Source organism: Aythya ferina, assembly GCF_964211825.1.
Source record: "Aythya ferina genome assembly, contig: HAP1_SCAFFOLD_77, whole genome shotgun sequence".
In the NCBI taxonomy this organism is placed as follows: Eukaryota; Metazoa; Chordata; class Aves; order Anseriformes; family Anatidae; genus Aythya; species Aythya ferina.
The window spans coordinates 268,769-286,781 of NW_028181434.1; the positions used below are offsets into that span (position 1 = coordinate 268,769).

The following is an 18,013-nucleotide window of genomic DNA, read 5'->3' on the forward strand; positions in this document are numbered from 1 at the left end:
CAGGGTAAGGGTTAGAGTAAGGGTTAGAGTTACGGTTAGGGTTAGGGTAAGGGTAAGTGTTGGGGTAATGGTTAGGGTTAATTTTAGGGTTAGGGTGAGGGAAACGTAAGGGTAAGTGTTAGTGTAATGGTTAAGGGTAAGGTTAAGAGTAAGTGTAAGTTTTAGGGTAAGGGTTAGGGTTAATGTAAGGTTCAGGGTAAGGGTTGGGGTAAGGTTTAGGGTTAGGGTTAGGTTAAGGGTAAAGATTAGGGCAAGGGTAAGGGCATGGATAAGGATAAGTGTAATGTTAGGGTAAGGGTAATGTTAAAGGTAACAGTAAGTGTAAGGAGAAGGGTTAGGGTAAGGGTAAGGGTAAGAGTATTGGTAATGATAAGGGTGAGGGTTACAGTAGGGGTAAATGCAAGGTTTAGATTTCGGCTAAGGGTAAGTGTAGCAGAAAGGGTAAGGTTTACTGTAAGGTTTCGGCTTAGGTTAAGGGTAAGGGTAATTGTACGAGTAATTTTAGGGTTAGGGTAAGGTCAAGTGTTAGGGTAATGTTTAGGGTTAATTTTAGGGTTAGGGTGAGGGAAACGTAAGGGTAAGTATTAGGTTACAGCTAAGGTTAAGGTTAAGAGTAAGTGTAAGGTTTAGGGTAAGGGTTAGGGTTAATTTAAGGGTCAGGGTAAGGGTTGGGGTAAGGTTTAGGGTAAGGGTTAGGTTAAGGGTAAGTGTTAGGGTAAGAGTAAGGTTAATGGTAACCGTAAGTGTAAAGGTAAGGGTTACGGTAAGGGTAAGAATAAGGGTATGGGTAATGGTAAGGGTGAGGGTTAGGCTAAGGTTAAGTGTAAGGTTTAGATTTAGGCTAAGGGTAAATGTAGCAGAAAGGGTAAGGTTTACGGTAAGGGTAAGTGTTAGGATAAGGGTAAGGTTTAGGGTTAGGTTAAGGGTAATGGATAGGGTAAGGGATAGGGTAAGGGATAGGGATAGGGTAAGGTAAGGGTAAGGGTTAGGGTAACAGTAAGGGTAAGGGTACGGGTAGAAGTATGTGTTAGAGTAGGGGTTATGGTAAGGGTAAGGGTAAGGGTTAGGGTAAGAGTAAGTGTAAGGGTATGTGTAAGTGTACGGGTCACTGTAAGTGTTAGAGTAAGGGTTATGTTAGGGGTAACTGTTAGGGTAATGGTTAGGGTTAATTTTAGGGTTAGTGTGAGGAAAACGAAAAGGTAAGTATTAGGTTAAGGTTAAGAGCAAGTGTAAGGTTTAGGTTAAGGGTAAGGGTTAATGTAAGCGTCCTGGAAAGGGTTCAGGTAAGGTTTACGGTTAGAGTTAGGTTAGGGTTAAGTGTTAGGAAAAGGGTAAGTTGTATGTATAAGAATAAGTGTGAGAGTAAGGGTAATGGTAATGATAAGGGTGAGGGTTAAGGATAAGGTATAAGGATAAGAGTATTTTAATTTTTTAATTCAATTAATTTTAAATTAAAATTTTTTAATTTAATTAATTAATATTTTAATTGTACGAGTAATTGTTAGGGTAAGTTTAAGCATAAGTGTACATTTAAGTGTTGTTGTATGGCTTATTTTAAGGGTAAGGTTAAGTGTTAGCGTAATGGTTATGGTTAATTATAGGGTTAGGGTGAGAAAAACGTAAGGTTAAGTATTAGCTTAAGGTTAAGGGTAAGGTTAATGTTAAGAGTAAGTGTAAGGTTTAGGGTAAGGGTTAGGGTTAATGTAAGGGTCAGGGTAAGGGTTGGGGTAAGGTTTAGGGTAAGGGTTAGGTTCAGGATAAGTGTTAGCGTAAGTGTAAGGTTAATGGTAACCGTAAGTGTAAAGGTAAGGGTTACGGTAAGGGTAAGGGTATGGGTAATGGTAAGGGTGAGGGTTATGCTAAGAGTAAGTGTAAGGTTTAGATTTAGGCTAAGGGTAAGTGTAGCAGAAAGGGTAAGGTTTACGGTAAGGTTTAAGGTTTAGGGTTAGGTTAAGGGTACGGGTAAGGGTAAGGGTACGGGTCAGGGTAAGGGTTAGAGTAAGGGTAAGGGTTAGGATAAGTGTAAGGGTGCAAGCAAGGATTAGGGCAAGAGTAAGTGTAAGGGTAATAGAAAGGGTTAGGGTAAGTTTAAGGGTAAGGGAAAGTGTTAGGATATGTTTTAGGGGAAGCAGAAGGGTAAGGGTTAGGTTAAGTGTAAGGGGAAGGGGAAGGTAAGGGGAAGGGTTGGAGTAAGGTATAGGGTAAGGGTAAGGTTATGGTTAAAGGAAAGAGTAAGGGTAAGGAAAAAGTAAAGGTAAGGATTTGGGTAATGGTAAGGGTGAGAAGGGTTAGGGTAAGGGTTACGGTAAGGGTTAGGTAACGCAGTGTACAACCTGGGACGTCACACGCAGAGCTGCCTCTGGCAAGGTGAGTGAGGAACAGATGTAGCAGTTGTTGTGTTGTAGGTCTCACTGTTCCTCTAAGCATCCCCTCTGTCTTTTAGAGGTGTTGTAGCTGTTTGAAGAGGGTAGATTGAAGCATCTGCCTCGGGGGGTGGTAAGCGGCAGAGGTAAGGGAGCAGATGAGAGTAACTTACCTAGTTGTGCTGTGTCTTTGGATGCTGCATCGGCCTATGCGTTTCTTTTTCTTTCACAGGTGTCTCGCACAGGCTCAAAGGAGCAAACTGCACTCTGAAGAGCTGTGTAAGAAGAGGGGCTGGTCATGAGCTGGGTTGGAGCAGAACGACCAAGTAGCACAAGGTGACTATGAAAGGTGTCCGTCTTGCTTTGCAGGTGCCGTGGCAGGCTCTCCACAGAAGTGGATAAGGATATGAGATAAGGCCAGAGAGCGACAAGGAGCGGCACGTGCAGGGATGGTTTTGAAGCGCTGCGGTGGCTTACTCTTCTGTTCATCAGGTGCCACAGGCAAGGTGGGTTGTAACATCAGTCGTTATATTTGCATGAAGGCAGTTCACTTGAATGCCACAGTGCATCTGAGTAGGGTGTTCTAGCAGAACAAGCTTGTCTGGCACAGCGGTGCCTGATGGCAGTGTGTTTCCTCAGGTGAAGAGGTGCCTGAAGCCCCATCCTATCTAGCCTGCACACAATTATCTGAGAATGAAAGCTGCTTTCCAGTAATTCAGAAAGCCAAGTTACGTCTCAGCCTTGAGCATCTCGGGCTTTTGGGCCTGTCTGTAACATTTGGCACCAGCACTAATACTTTTTTTGGCATATGTTTAGCGTTTGGGGCCTGTGTCTGGGATTTGGGCCCTGTCTCGAACCACTGGGGCTTTGTCCTGGGTTTTGGAGCCTGCCTCTAGAGTTCAGGGCCTGTGATTAGGCTTTTGGGGTCTGTGTCTGGGGGCTGGTATCTGGGGGCAAGGGGGGAGCTGCTTGTAGACCCTTGGGGCCAGCATGGAGGGGGTTGGGAGCTGACTCTACACCTTTGGGGCCTGCTTCTGAGGGGGTGGGGGGTTGAGACCTGCATCTGGGGGAGGGGTGGGAGCTCTTTGTATACCTTTGGAGCCTGTGTCGGGGGGCGGGGGGGAAGGGGAGGGTTGGTTGGGAGGTGCTTGTACACTGTTGGAGCCTGGGTTGAGGGAGGAGGTTTGGAGCTGCTTCTACACCTTTGGGCCTGGCATCGGGGGTAGGGGGTTGGGTGCTGGTTGTAGGGGCCTGTGTTTGGGGGGGGGGCTTGGGACCTGCGTCTGGGGGAGGGGTGGGAGCTGCTTGTACACCTTTGGGGCCTGCATGTGTGGGGGGTCAGGGCCTGTGTCTAGCGGGCTGGGAACTGCTTGTACAATGTAGGAATCTGTTTCTGCAGGGTGGCTGGGAGCTGTTTGTACAACTTTGGGGCCAGCATCTGGGGGTGGCTGGGAGCTGCCTGTACACTGTAGGGGCCTGTGTTTGTGGGGGGCTTGGGGGCCTCCCTCGGGGGGGGGGGGGGAGGGTTGGGAGCTGCTTGTATAGGGTAGGGGGCCTGCCTGGCAGGGGTTGGGAGCTGCTTGTAGAATTTGGGTCGCTGTGTCTGGGGGGGGGTTGGGGCCTGTGTCTCAGGGGTGTTGGGAACTGGTTGTACACCTTTGGGTCCTGTCTCTGGGGGGGGAGCTACTTGTACACTTTTGGGGTCTGTATTTGAGGGAGGTTGGGAGCTGCTTGTGCACTTTTGGACCTATGTTTAGGCTGGTTGGGAGTTGCTCATGCATTCTAGGTGCCTCCCTTTTGAGAAGGGTTGGGGCCTGCATCTGTGGGTGGTTGGGAGCTGCTTGTACACTATAGGGGCCATGGTCTTGGAGGGGGGTCTGGGCTGTTTATACACTTTTGTGGCCTGTGTTTGGGGGGGGGGGGGTGGGCCTGTGCCTGGGGAAGTTGGGAGCTGTTTGTTCACTCTAGGAGCCTCCATTTGGGGGTCTTTGGGGCCTCCCTTTGAGGGGGAGGGAGTTGGGAGTTGGTTGTACACCTCTGCATCCCGTGTCTTGGGGGGGGTGGGGGGAGTGGGACCGGTCTCTGAAGGGGCGGGTTGTGAGCTGCTTGTACACCTGTGTCGGGGGGAGGGTAGGGAGGTTGGCGGGGGTCGGGTCCGGGTCTTGGGCCAGTGTCTGGGTGGAGTCCAGTTCTTGGGAGGGGGTGGTGGGGTAGGAGCTGCTTGTGGGCAGTTGGGGTCTGCATCTGGGTGTGGTTGGTGCCTGCTTCTGTTGGCAGTTTGGGGCCTGCTTGTAGACTTGTGCAGCCTGGGTTTGGGGGCTTTTCTGTAACGTTTGGGGTCTGCATTTTTGCTTTGGGATGCATCTTGAGCTTTTGAGGCCTAGCAGTAGCATTTGGGGCCTGCATCTGGGGCTTTTCTGTAGCATTTTGGTTGCGTATTTGTGATTTGGGGCCTGTATCGTGGGTTTTGCCTTTTTTGTAGTTTCCATCTTTGTGTGTGTGTGTTTCGTTGTTGGTTGTGTGGGGTTGGGGGCAGTTTGGGGTTTGGATTAAGGTCAGTGTCATTAGCGTTAGGGGGTTGATAATAAGGGTTAGGGTTGTGGTTAGAGTTGTTAGGTTTAAGGGGAATAAGGATTTCAGGGTAAGGGGATCAAGGTTGTGGGAATAAAAATGTTGTTTTTGCGCAGTTACATCCTGTAGAGGGAAGGAAGGTGGTATTGAGATATGCTTGCAGTGATAAGACAGCTTAACAGTGTGAAATGAGTTCATCTGATTCGTGTCAATATGGAACAATGCTAGGGCCGCATGATATGATGAAAAGTCTGAGAAAACCAGAGGGGTTAATATATATAGTTCTTGAATCTTGCAAAGGAATGGTCCAGCAATTCGGGTCAATAGGGGATAAGAGAACAAAGGGGTTTCAGAATAACTGCTAACTATTACAACTGTTGCATGGGACACTATGCAAGTGTCTGCCATCCAGCCAAGATGGACAAAGGAGATGGACAAGAGAAAAGCCTGGGAGGAAGACTACGAGCCTTCAGTACGAGCGGCCCCCAGAGGGACCACCGGAGACTGATAACGCCTGCACCAGTGGGAGGGTTTGGATTCTGGGAACTAATTAGAATAACCCTGCCTTTTGTAGAAGTAGTAATGAATATGTATTAGCCTAGCAGCATAAAAACCAGCCGCCTGATGTAACTTGTGTGCGTCTTGGTGGAGCAGAGACTCCTGGCGCACCCAGCGCTGCTTGCTTACCTCTATTCAATTAATAAATTGTAAATTTCAATTGCAATCCTATTTGGGACCCAGTCATTTATTACAAGCGGGCGCTCGTCCGGGAGGGCTTTGGTTCCTGATTTCTGGTTTGATCTAGGAGAGGCACCCCCACCATTTGGTGGCTGCTGTTTGAGTCAGGTCGGAACTAATGGCATCTTGAACCTGAACAAAGGTAAGCAAAGTTTCTGATTCTTTTTTTCAGCTCCCTTGCCAGCTGCAGCACTATATTTTGCCCGTAACTGTGTGTGTGAAGATCCGAACGAAGATGACGGAGTCGTAAGCATTTAAAGCGTATACCGTTCGGTTGGGTGGGGTTCGGTTGCCTGTGTGTGTAAGAGTGTGACTGAGATGGAACTTAGTTCTGAAGCGATTGTGGAGGTCTTCTAACCGCGGTTCCAATCTCCCTCGAGGGACTTGGCCGGTGAAGGACCGAAGGGATTCCTATAGGATTTGTGGGTGTGTGATAGGTCCTCGACCCCCTGCAAGACACTCTTACTAAGGTAACCAAGGGCTGTGGGAATTGCCAGAGTAAAATTCCTAGATGGGTCAGACAAAATCAAAGACCAGAGACCAGAAGAAAGGGAGCAAATTACCAGTCATACCACCAGAAAGTCCATTAGGAATAACGATTCGAAATTGGAATGATAGGGACCCCAGAAAAGGAAAAAGTAAATTAAAAATGGTCCAGTATTGTGTGACAGAATGGCCAAAGGAGCCTTTAAGACTACATGTCTTTTGGCCTGTTTTTGGATCCTTCGAAGACTGGATTTGCCAGGCCTTAAATATCCATGTTAATTCAAAGGAACCTTTTAGCCAGGAAGAAAGTGATTATGCAGGATTATGGATCAGGAAGACTTCAGGTCCTTTTCCAGCCTCAATATTTACACTAAAAGCAGGTAAGAAATTTGAAGAACAAGAAGAACATGAAAAAGAAGATAAACGTGAGCCGTTGGATAAGCTACCACCTCCATATCCTAACAATCCACCCCCGGCGGCTCCCCCTCCGGTGGCTGTGGTATCGCCACCAGTACCACCGTTGCCCCAGCTTCCACCACCAACAGCACCAGAATTAGACCGACCTCCGGCCGCATGCAGGAGAAGTAGGACGGACGTATCTGAGAGGGCTTCTCTATATCCCTTAAGGGAGGTATCTGGTGTATAACTGGTGCGCGTCTTGGTGGAGCAGAGACTCCCGGCGTACCCAGCACTGTTTGCTTACCTCTATTCATTCAGTGAATTGTAAACTTTGATTGTAATTCTATTTGGGACTTTTATTTATTATAACAGACAAGCTTGTAAAACGCAGACAACCAGAATCCTTACAGCAATTAGGTGGAAATCACGGCGTAAGAAACATTACCACCTCAAAGAGTAAAAACCTCAAAAGAAATGTGACTTGTAACAGGCCAGCAGCTGTGTATTTTCTGTGAAGCACCAGCTAGATTATGAACCTTGAATAGCACAGTTAAAGGGGAAACAGGGGAGGGTCCCGGTCCTCGGCAGAAAAAAAAAGTGTATAAACTGTGTATGGAATTAGTAGGCAGCCTCCTGCTTGTGGGACACCCGCCATTGTAATCTCGAATAATAATGCTACTGTACTGAGATCCTCGACTCAGCCTATGCTATTTGCTACAGATAAGACAATGAACAAACATTTATGGTGTATTACCCTAAGTTTTTGGGTTAGGGTTTTTTGCGTCTTAATGTTTTGGGGTTAGGGTTTGGAGCGCCCTAAGTTTTTGGGCTAGGGCTTTGAGCATTCCTAACGTTTTGGGTTGGGTTTGGGTTTTGAGCATCCTAAGATTTTGGGTTGGGGGTTTTAGGCATAGGTCTTCAGGGGTTTAGTGTGGTAAATAGTTTGGGTTAGGTCTGTAGGGGTTTCGAGGTTTTTTTGGATGTTAGGGCTTGAGGCTTTTTTTGTAAGGGCGGTGAGGGTTCCAGTGAGTGCTGGTAAATGCAGTTCTCGAGCACTCGGCCTGTGATTGGCCATGCTGGCTGTGCGGGGAATGCTGGTAGGTGTAGTTTTCCGGCACTGGGAGGCCATGTTGTGTGCCCAGAGCATGCCGGGAGATGTAGTTCTCGGGACTCCGGACTTCCGGGAGGCCATGTTGCGTACCCAGAGTATGCCGGGAAATGTAGTTTTCGGATTCGGGACTTCCGGGAGGCCATGTTGAATGCCCAGAGCATACCGGGAGATGTAGTTCTCGGGAACTAGGGTTAGGGGCTAGGGCTGGGGCTAGAGTTAGGGTTTCGGGTGAGGGTTGGGGTTGGGGGTTATTGTTAGGGTTAGTGGTTTAGGGTTAGGCTTAGAAGGTTATGGTTAGGGATAGGTTAGGGGTAGGTTTAGAGGGTTAGGGTAAGGGTTAGGGGTTAGGGGTTGGGACTGTGGTTAGGCTTAGGGTAAGGGTTAGGGTGAGGGTATTAGGGTTAGGGTTCGGGTTCAGATTAGGGTAAGGGTTAGGGCAAAGGTAAGTGTTAGGGTAAGGCTAAGGGTAAGGCTTAGGGTGAGGATAAGGTTTAGGGAAAGGGTTAGGTTTAGGGTAAGGGTAGGGTAAGGATTAGGGTAAGGGGAAGGATTAGGGTTAGGTTTAGGGTAAGAATAAGGGTAAGCTAATGGTTAGGATAAGGGTAAGGGTTAGGGTAAAGGTTTTCATTTCTTAAAGCTGAAACGCAGTATGCAATCTGGGACGTCACAGCCAGAGCTGCCTATGGCAAGGTGAGAGAGGAAAAGATGGAGCAGATGTTCTACTCCTAGTTTTTTCTTTATACGTAAATAAAAGTTTGAGCTAATTCCAGTTGGAAGAGTTCCAATTACTTGCTTGGTCATAATGTCTTTTAATATTGAAAGCTGCAGCAAAAGCATGGGGATTTTTGCTTCTAGAAACACCCTAGTTCTCTTGTCTGCACTATGCATGCTTTTGAGCTAAAACTGATTAAAAAATAAAAAGAAAAATCACACACACACACAAAAAAAAAAAAAAAACAAAAAAAAAAAACCACCACAGCTGCTGCTGCTGCTCTCTTCCTACTTCCTTGTGCTTTGCCCCTACCCTTCCCAGGTGATTGGATTTGGGTGCTAGTCGGGGCCAAATGGTATGTGAGTCCCAGGCATCCCCTCAGAGAGCTCATTCTGCTTGGGCTGCTCTTTGGGGTGTTTGTTTTTCCTTCGGTCAGTTGCAGGCTTCTTCAGGTGGATGAGAGTTTATGGACTGATGCGTTTCCAAGTAGCGAGGGGTACGCACATCTTTTTGAGGTAACAGCTAGTAGGATCTGTTAGAATAAACTAATGTAGTATTGATGCCTTTATTGCATGCAGTTCTTTATCAGGTGAGTAACTGTTGCGAGTAACTGAAGTCAATGTTACTTGGTGTGTTTGCTATGCAGTGCCTGTGCGGACTATTGCACGAGACACAGCTTTCTGACATCTGGCCCAGCAACTACTAAATAAGGGGAGGGGAGAAGCTGAAGAACGACCAAAGGACAAAGCCTGGGAGGAAGACTACGAGCCTTCAGTACGAGCGGCCCCCAGAGGGACCACCGGAGACTGATAACGCCTGCACCAGTGGGAGGGTTTGGATTCTGGGAACTAATTAGAATAACCCTGCCTTTTGTAGAAGTAGTAATGAATATGTATTAGCCTAGCAGCATAAAAACCAGCCGCCTGATGTAACTTGTGTGCGTCTTGGTGGAGCAGAGACTCCTGGCGCACCCAGCGCTGCTTGCTTACCTCTATTCCTTTAATAAATCATAAACATTAATTGTAAGCCTATTTGGGACTCGGTCATTTATTACAAGTGGGACTTCCCGATGGGTGGAAGCTGTCGGGATAGCTCGGGATGCTGAGGCGTGGTGCTGCAAGGAGGTTGGTGGTCGGTGGCGCCCTGGGGCAGGCCGAATTGGGAGGGGGCGAGGCGGCGGGTGGTCGGTGGCTTCTGTGGAAAAGGCGCTTGTATGGGGGGGCTGCGCATTCAAAGGAACCTTGACAGGCTGCAGATAGGGGCAGGCAGGAACCTTTTGAAGTTCAGGAGAGGGAAATGCCAAGCCCTACCCCTAGGGAGAAACACCTCTGTTTACCAGCACTGGCTAGCTCGATACTGAATAAGCATTTCTTCATGGAAGGGGTGTTTTGCTATTAGAACAGGCTGCCCGGGGAAGTGGTAAGAGACCCGATCCTTAAAAGTATTGAAGAGACATGTGGACATAGCCCGGGAGTCCGGCCTCCGGCAGGGCGGGAGCTGGCTCTTCCGAGCCCCTGTGCTCCGGCCTTGTGCGACGCGTTTGCAAGCAGCACCGGGTGCCGGGTCCGACATCGGACGGTTCGGGGACGGCGATTCCGGGGCCGTCGGCTAGCGGGGGCCGGCTATGTCGTGTCCCGGGGATCCGACTTCAGGGGGCGTGGGGGCCGGCCGTGCAGTGAAGCGGGGGGCTGGCGTCCGCCGGCTTCCCAGAGAGCGGGCTTTCGGTCCCGTGCGGTTCGGTGGCCGGCCGTCCCGAAACCCTGGGCACCGGTCTTGTGCTAGACTCAGCGGGCTCCGGGGCCGAAGTCGGCTTCTCGGGGCCGGCGGTCGCCGTGTCCAGGTGTCCCGCCTCGGGCGGCGCGGGGCCGGCTGTCCCTAGCAGCTGGGTTCCCACGAGCTTCTGGGCTCCCAAGCGTCGCCCAAGACCGGACCCCAGAGAATCGGGACTAGCACAAGCGTCTCCCGACAACGGAGCCCAGGGGCTTGCGAGGGTCAGATTCCGCGCCCCGGGATAGAGAAACGGGGAGCGCGGGTCGGCCGGCCGCAGCTTCGCACGGGACCGAACCCCCTGTCTCCGGCACGGCCAGACCCCGAGCCGGCAGACAGCAGCCTCCCGCTTCACGGCACAGTCGGCCCCCAACCCGCCCGAGTTCTGATCGCCGGGACACGGGACAGCCGGCCGCGCCGCCCGAGGCCGGACACCTGGAGCCCGGGACCGCCGTCCCTGACAAAGCCAAAGTCGGACCCGGACCCCGCTGCGGCTAGCACACGCGTCGCCCAGGACCGCAGCCTAGGACCTCGGGACGGTCGCATCCCGCGCCTCCGGCGGGAGCTACCCGGGAGGGCAGGACGGCCTGCCGCAGCTCCGCAAGAGACCGAACCTGCTGGATTCAGGGACGGCCGACTCACGGTTCGTCGCCCGACTTCGGACCCACGGGACAGCCGGCACCCGCGCCGCCGGAGGCCGGACACACGGGCCTCGGCATCGCCGTCCCCGAACCGCACGAAGTCACACACGGTCTCCGGTGCGTCCAGCACACGCATCGCAAAGACCGGAGCCCAGATTATAGGATCAGCCAGCCCCGCGCCGCCCGAGGTCGGACCGGGAACCCGGTGCGCTTGGCACATGCGTCGCCCAAGAACGGCGCCCAGGGCCGCGGGATGGTCGTGCGTCACGCAGCCCGAGTTCGGACCCCCGGAACACGGGACAGCCGGCACCCGTGCCTGGCTCTTAGGGACTTGGAAAGAGTCCTGATGCTGTGCCAGCACTATGCAGCAATAGGCACAACACTGGAGTGATTTCAGTGTTGTTCCAGCTACGAGTGCAGAGTACAGCACTGTGCGGGCTGCTGCAGGGAAACGGTGACTCCAGCTCAGACAGACGCAACACAACTTCCACCCCTTATTCCATAACATTTTTGTCACAATCAGGTACAGTTTAGTATATAGATGGTCTCATCACCATAGTTTTCTGTCCATTGAAGCATTTTTATGTCTGTACTTCTCTTTATTCTATAGGTCTTTTCCCAAAATGCTCCTAAAAACTGTTGATGGTTTCACCATCATCTGTCAAAGTGGTCACTCAGAGCAGGCGAAGTTGGTTTTCTTGACACCAGCACCAGCTTAGCTCACATCACTGTTGCACTTGCCTGGTTCCTTGCAAAGTTGACCTTTCATTGGTTCTGCAGTGTCCTCCTACAACACATAACTTGGATGACAGATTAATTTTCTCCCAGTGTTAAATCTCCTTGAGGCACACACTTGATATCCCCATCTTTCTGCATCACCCACCAGGTATACCCTGGACCTTGGGCAAAGACAATCCCACGAGTGGGTTTGCCTTTTCCCATGGCAGGGGCAACCCACACCGCCTTCCCCATCCACTTTCCCACATGCACTACAATGACTTTAGCTTCTCCCACAGTGTGTAGGGGTTTTGTTTCAGCAGGACCAGCACGGCTTTCAGACCCCCTGTTGTTAAGTAACCAAGTGGCCTCTGGTAGGTTTATTTCCTAATGTTTCCATGTCGCAGCACCCAATGCTCGCAGCATAGTTTTTAACAGTCCATTGTACCTCTCAATCTTCCCAGAGGCTTGTGGGATCCCAGCTGCTTGGCTTCGTTGCCTTCTAGCTGTTGGGTATTGGCCCCACTATCCCAGCGTCGAAGCAGCCAAGTGAGGATGTGCTCACCTGGACGGCGACTGAAGGCTTTTCGTATTTCTCGCAGCTCACTCAAGGATAGAGACCGAGTAGTTTCTGATTCATCTATGATTTCAGTCTCTTCTTCGTGATGTTGCCGTGATAACGCTGCTTTAGAGCCGCTTGCCTTTTCCTCTTCTCCCTCATCCATAGGAGGCGCTCCTTCCCTTACTAAACGACCTGATCTCCGTTTCCACTGTTTTGTCTTTACTACGGGGGCGACTGATACCAAAGATGGTCGGTCCTCTGGGGTGGTCACAGTGTGTGCTGTCTCATCATCAAATTCAAGAACCTCCCTATCCCCTTGAGGGTGCTGGGCAATGTTAATTGACATCTGATAGGCGTAAGCCAGACCCCAGCAGAGTGCAGCCAGCTGGTGGAGTTCTCTAGTATTGCCAGGGTCAGGGCATACATTTTTCAAACATTCTACCAACTTTCTTGGATTTTGTACTTGTTCAGGGGTGAAATTTAGAACCATTAGAGGAGAAAACCGTGATAGGTACCTGCCCAAATCCCCCCACACACCTTGCCACCCACAACTTTGTCTGGGGACAAGTCCTTGGATAATATTCTTAATAAACTGCTTTGCCTTGGGGAAGAAGACAAACACTAGACCTAGTATATGAGGATAATATCTCATCAGGGGTATCCAAGATACTGAAAGGCTGCTGTAGTTAGCCCACAGGGAGAAAAGTAGAAGACACCACACCCGATATTATTCACTGATTGACTGCTGGGGGCAAAAAAGAAGGCACTGTAATTCTTAATATTGTCAATAATATAATCTCCAGGAGACCAGGAGGATAACAATGCCGGGCTTGAATACCAAACCAAACTGAAGGCCAGTATGTTACAGCACAACATGTTAAAAAAACAAGCACAGACTTCAACATTTTCTCCGATCGGATGTAAAGGAAAAAAGAAAACAGAGAGTGGGCTACATACAACATATCCACACAGAAAAGTATTACCAGAAAACCGAGCATTATGACAACCAATATGTTAGTTGTAAATACTTCAATCAATACTACTGTTATCTCAACCCTCGAGCCCCACGTTGGGCACCAAAAAGGACTGTGGTGGTTTTACTCAGGTGGGCAGCCGAGCTCCACCACAACCGCTCCCTCACTCCCCCTCTCCTCAAAGAGGGAGGGGGAGAAAGTACAACACAATCCCGGGGCACAGGATTCTGTCCTCCGGTGGCGCGGGTGCCAGTTGTCCTGTGTTCCGGGGGTCCGAACTCGGGCTGCGTGACGCACGACCATCCCGCGGCCCTGGGCGCCGTTCTTGGGCGACGCATGTGCCAAGCGCACCGGGTTCCCGGTCCGACCTCGGGCGGCGCGGGGCTGGCTGATCCTATAATCTGGGCTCCGGTCTTTGCGATGCGTGTGCTGGACGCACCGGAGACCGTGTGTGACTTCGTGCGGTTCGGGGACGGCGATGCCGAGGCCCGTGTGTCCGGCCTCCGGCGGCGCGGGTGCCGGCTGTCCCGTGGGTCCGAAGTCGGGCGACGAACCGTGAGTCGGCCGTCCCTGAATCCAGCAGGTTCGGTCTCTTGCGGAGCTGCGGCAGGCCGTCCTGCCCTCCCGGGTAGCTCCCGCCGGAGGCGCGGGATGCGACCGTCCCGAGGTCCTAGGCTGCGGTCCTGGGCGACGCGTGTGCTAGCCGCAGCGGGGTCCGGGTCCGACTTTGGCTTTGTCAGGGACGGCGGTCCCGGGCTCCAGGTGTCCGGCCTCGGGCGGCGCGGCCGGCTGTCCCGTGTCCCGGCGATCAGAACTCGGGCGGGTTGGGGGCCGACTGTGCCGTGAAGCGGGAGGCTGCTGTCTGCCGGCTCGGGGTCTGGCCGTGCCGGAGACAGGGGGTTCGGTCCCGTGCGAAGCTGCGGCCGGCCGACCCGCGCTCCCCGTTTCTCTATCCCGGGGCGCGGAATCTGACCCTCGCAAGCCCCTGGGCTCCGTTGTCGGGAGACGCTTGTGCTAGTCCCGATTCTCTGGGGTCCGGTCTTGGGCGACGCTTGGGAGCCCAGAAGCTCGTGGGAACCCAGCTGCTAGGGACAGCCGGCCCCGCGCCGCCCGAGGCGGGACACCTGGACACGGCGACCGCCGGCCCCGAGAAGCCGACTTCGGCCCCGGAGCCCGCTGAGTCTAGCACAAGACCGGTGCCCAGGGTTTCGGGACGGCCGGCCACCGAACCGCACGGGACCGAAAGCCCGCTCTCTGGGAAGCCGGCGGACGCCAGCCCCCCGCTTCACTGCACGGCCGGCCCCCACGCCCCCTGAAGTCGGATCCCCGGGACACGACATAGCCGGCCCCCGCTAGCCGACGGCCCCGGAATCGCCGTCCCCGAACCGTCCGATGTCGGACCCGGCACCCGGTGCTGCTTGCAAACGCGTCGCACAAGGCCGGAGCACAGGGGCTCGGAAGAGCCAGCTCCCGCCCTGCCGGAGGCCGGACTCCCGGGCTATGTCCACATGTCTCTTCAATACTTTTAAGGATCGGGTCTCTTACCACTTCCCCGGGCAGCCTGTTCTAATAGCAAAACACCCCTTCCATGAAGAAATGCTTATTCAGTATCGAGCTAGCCAGTGCTGGTAAACAGAGGTGTTTCTCCCTAGGGGTAGGGCTTGGCATTTCCCTCTCCTGAACTTCAAAAGGTTCCTGCCTGCCCCTATCTGCAGCCTGTCAAGGTTCCTTTGAATGCGCAGCCCCCCCATACAAGCGCCTTTTCCACAGAAGCCACCGACCACCCGCCGCCTCGCCCCCTCCCAATTCGGCCTGCCCCAGGGCGCCACCGACCACCAACCTCCTTGCAGCACCACGCCTCAGCATCCCGAGCTATCCCGACAGCTTCCACCCATCGGGAGGTCCCACTTGTAATAAATGACCGAGTCCCAAATAGGCTTACAATTAATGTTTATGATTTATTAAAGGAATAGAGGTAAGCAAGCAGCGCTGGGTGCGCCAGGAGTCTCTGCTCCACCAAGACGCACACAAGTTACATCAGGCGGCTGGTTTTTATGCTGCTAGGCTAATACATATTCATTACTACTTCTACAAAAGGCAGGGTTATTCTAATTAGTTCCCAGAATCCAAACCCTCCCACTGGTGCAGGCGTTATCAGTCTCCGGTGGTCCCTCTGGGGGCCGCTCGTACTGAAGGCTCGTAGTCTTCCTCCCAGGCTTTGTCCTTTGGTCGTTCTTCAGCTTCTCCCCTCCCCTTATTTAGTAGTTGCTGGGCCAGATGTCAGAAAGCTGTGTCTCGTGCAATAGTCCGCACAGGCACTGCATAGCAAACACACCAAGTAACATTGACTTCAGTTACTCGCAACAGTTACTCACCTGATAAAGAACTGCATGCAATAAAGGCATCAATACTACATTAGTTTATTCTAACAGATCCTACTAGCTGTTACCTCAAAAAGATGTGCGTACCCCTCGCTACTTGGAAACGCATCAGTCCATAAACTCTCATCCACCTGAAGAAGCCTGCAACTGACCGAAGGAAAAACAAACACCCCAAAGAGCAGCCCAAGCAGAATGAGCTCTCTGAGGGGATGCCTGGGACTCACATACCATTTGGCCCCGACTAGCACCCAAATCCAATCACCTGGGAAGGGTAGGGGCAAAGCACAAGGAAGTAGGAAGAGAGCAGCAGCAGCAGCTGTGGTGGTTTTTTTTTTTTTTTTTTTCTTTTTTTTTGTGTGTGTGTGTGATTTTTCTTTTTATTTTTTAATCAGTTTTAGCTCAAAAGCATGCATAGTGCAGACAAGAGAACTAGGGTGTTTCTAGAAGCAAAAATCCCCACGCTTTTGCTGCAGCTTTCAATATTAAAAGACATTATGACCAAGCAAGTAATTGGAACTCTTCCAACTGGAATTAGCTCAAACTTTTATTTACGTAAAAAGAAAAAACTAGGAGTAGAACATCTGCTCCATCTTTTCCTCTCTCACCTTGCCATAGGCAGCTCTGGCTGTGACGTCCCAGATTGCATACTGCGTTTCAGCTTTAAGAAATGAAAACCTTTACCCTAACCCTTACCCTTATCCTAACCATTAGCTTACCCTTATTCTTACCCTAAACCTAACCCTAATCCTTCCCCTTACCCTAATCCTTACCCTACCCTTACCCTAAACCTAACCCTTTCCCTAAACCTTATCCTCACCCTAAGCCTTACCCTTAGCCTTACCCTAACACTTACCTTTGCCCTAACCCTTACCCTAATCTGAACCCGAACCCTAACCCTAATACCCTCACCCTAACCCTTACCCTAAGCCTAACCACAGTCCCAACCCCTAACCCCTAACCCTTACCCTAACCCTCTAAACCTACCCCTAACCTATCCCTAACCATAACCTTCTAAGCCTAACCCTAAACCACTAACCCTAACAATAACCCCCAACCCCAACCCTCACCCGAAACCCTAACTCTAGCCCCAGCCCTAGCCCCTAACCCTAGTTCCCGAGAACTACATCTCCCGGTATGCTCTGGGCATTCAACATGGCCTCCCGGAAGTCCCGAATCCGAAAACTACATTTCCCGGCATACTCTGGGTACGCAACATGGCCTCCCGGAAGTCCGGAGTCCCGAGAACTACATCTCCCGGCATGCTCTGGGCACACAACATGGCCTCCCAGTGCCGGAAAACTACACCTACCAGCATTCCCCGCACAGCCAGCATGGCCAATCACAGGCCGAGTGCTCGAGAACTGCATTTACCAGCACTCACTGGAACCCTCACCGCCCTTACAAAAAAAGCCTCAAGCCCTAACATCCAAAAAAACCTCGAAACCCCTACAGACCTAACCCAAACTATTTACCACACTAAACCCCTGAAGACCTATGCCTAAAACCCCCAACCCAAAATCTTAGGATGCTCAAAACCCAAACCCAACCCAAAACGTTAGGAATGCTCAAAGCCCTAGCCCAAAAACTTAGGGCGCTCCAAACCCTAACCCCAAAACATTAAGACGCAAAAAACCCTAACCCAAAAACTTAGGGTAATACACCATAAATGTTTGCTCATTGTCTTTTGTATTATAAAAACAAGGAGTTCTGTTTGAGGAGCGGGAGTTGCGAAAGCTCCCGTCTGAAGTAAGGAGCTGCATAATGCTTGCCTAGACACTATGAAAATTCTTTTGCTTAATTTTCTTAAAACCGTTGGGTTTCGTTGGGTTTTCCATGGTCATCATGGTGGAAAAGTGTAAATTGTGGGTTTTGGAGAACATCAGGTAGGTTTATGAGGACTTTTGGGGCAGATTCAAGGTTTTTAGGGTTTTCTTCTGTTTTTTTTCTAGTGATCCAGTTGTTTTTCGGCGAGTTTTTGACGTGTTTTGGGTTCTCCGTTGGGTTTCATTGGGTTTTCCGTGGTCATCATGGTGGAAAAGTGTAAATTGTGGGTTTTGGAGAACATCAGGTAAGTTTAGGGGGACTTTTGGGGTGGAATCATGGTATTTGGTTTTTTTTTCTGTTTTTTTTTGGGGTGATCCCGTTCTTTTTTGGGGTGTTTTTGATGTGTTTTTGGGTCTCCTTTTGGGTTTTCGTTTGGTTCATGTTGGTCATCATGGTGAAAATTGTAAATTTTTTGGGGGGGAATTTTCTTCCAGTTTTGGGGGTGATCCCGTTCTTTTTTGGGGTGTTTTTGACATGTTTTGGGATCTCTGTTGGGTTTTGTTGGGTTCTTGTTTTTCATCATGTTGGAAAAGTTTAACTTGCGTGTTTTGGAGAACATCAGGTAGGTTTAGTGTCGTTTTGGGGTGGATCCATTTTTTTGGGGTTTTCTTTCGTTTTGGGGGGTTATCCCATTCTTTTTTGGGGTGTTTTTGACTTGTTTTGGGGTCTCCGTTGGGTTTTAGTTGGATTCTCGTTGGTCCTTAAGGGAAATGGGAGTGGATTGTGGGTTTTGAAGAAGATCAGGTGAGTTTAGGGTGGTTTTGCGG

At 50.9% G+C, this 18,013-nt stretch overlaps 3 long non-coding RNA genes across 3 annotated transcripts in view; 2 read left to right on the forward strand and 1 right to left on the reverse strand.

The window, feature by feature from the left end:
* The first annotated feature begins 5,847 nt into the window (after positions 1-5,847).
* The window catches only part of LOC311428416, a 122,999-nt gene continuing 110,833 nt past the window's right edge, over positions 5,848-18,013 (forward strand). The window contains exon 1 of the long non-coding RNA XR_014687716.1: positions 5,848-5,918. This is a non-coding gene — a long non-coding RNA (uncharacterized lncRNA). The remainder of the gene's footprint in view (positions 5,919-18,013) is intronic.
* Positions 8,821-9,411, forward strand: LOC311428420. Its single transcript, XR_014687720.1, has 2 exons — positions 8,821-8,895; positions 9,027-9,411. It is a non-coding gene; the product is annotated as an uncharacterized lncRNA (long non-coding RNA).
* On the reverse strand, positions 14,975-15,565 carry LOC311428423. Its single transcript, XR_014687723.1, has 2 exons — positions 15,491-15,565; positions 14,975-15,359 (listed from the first exon to the last, which is right to left on the reverse strand). It is a non-coding gene; the product is annotated as an uncharacterized lncRNA (long non-coding RNA).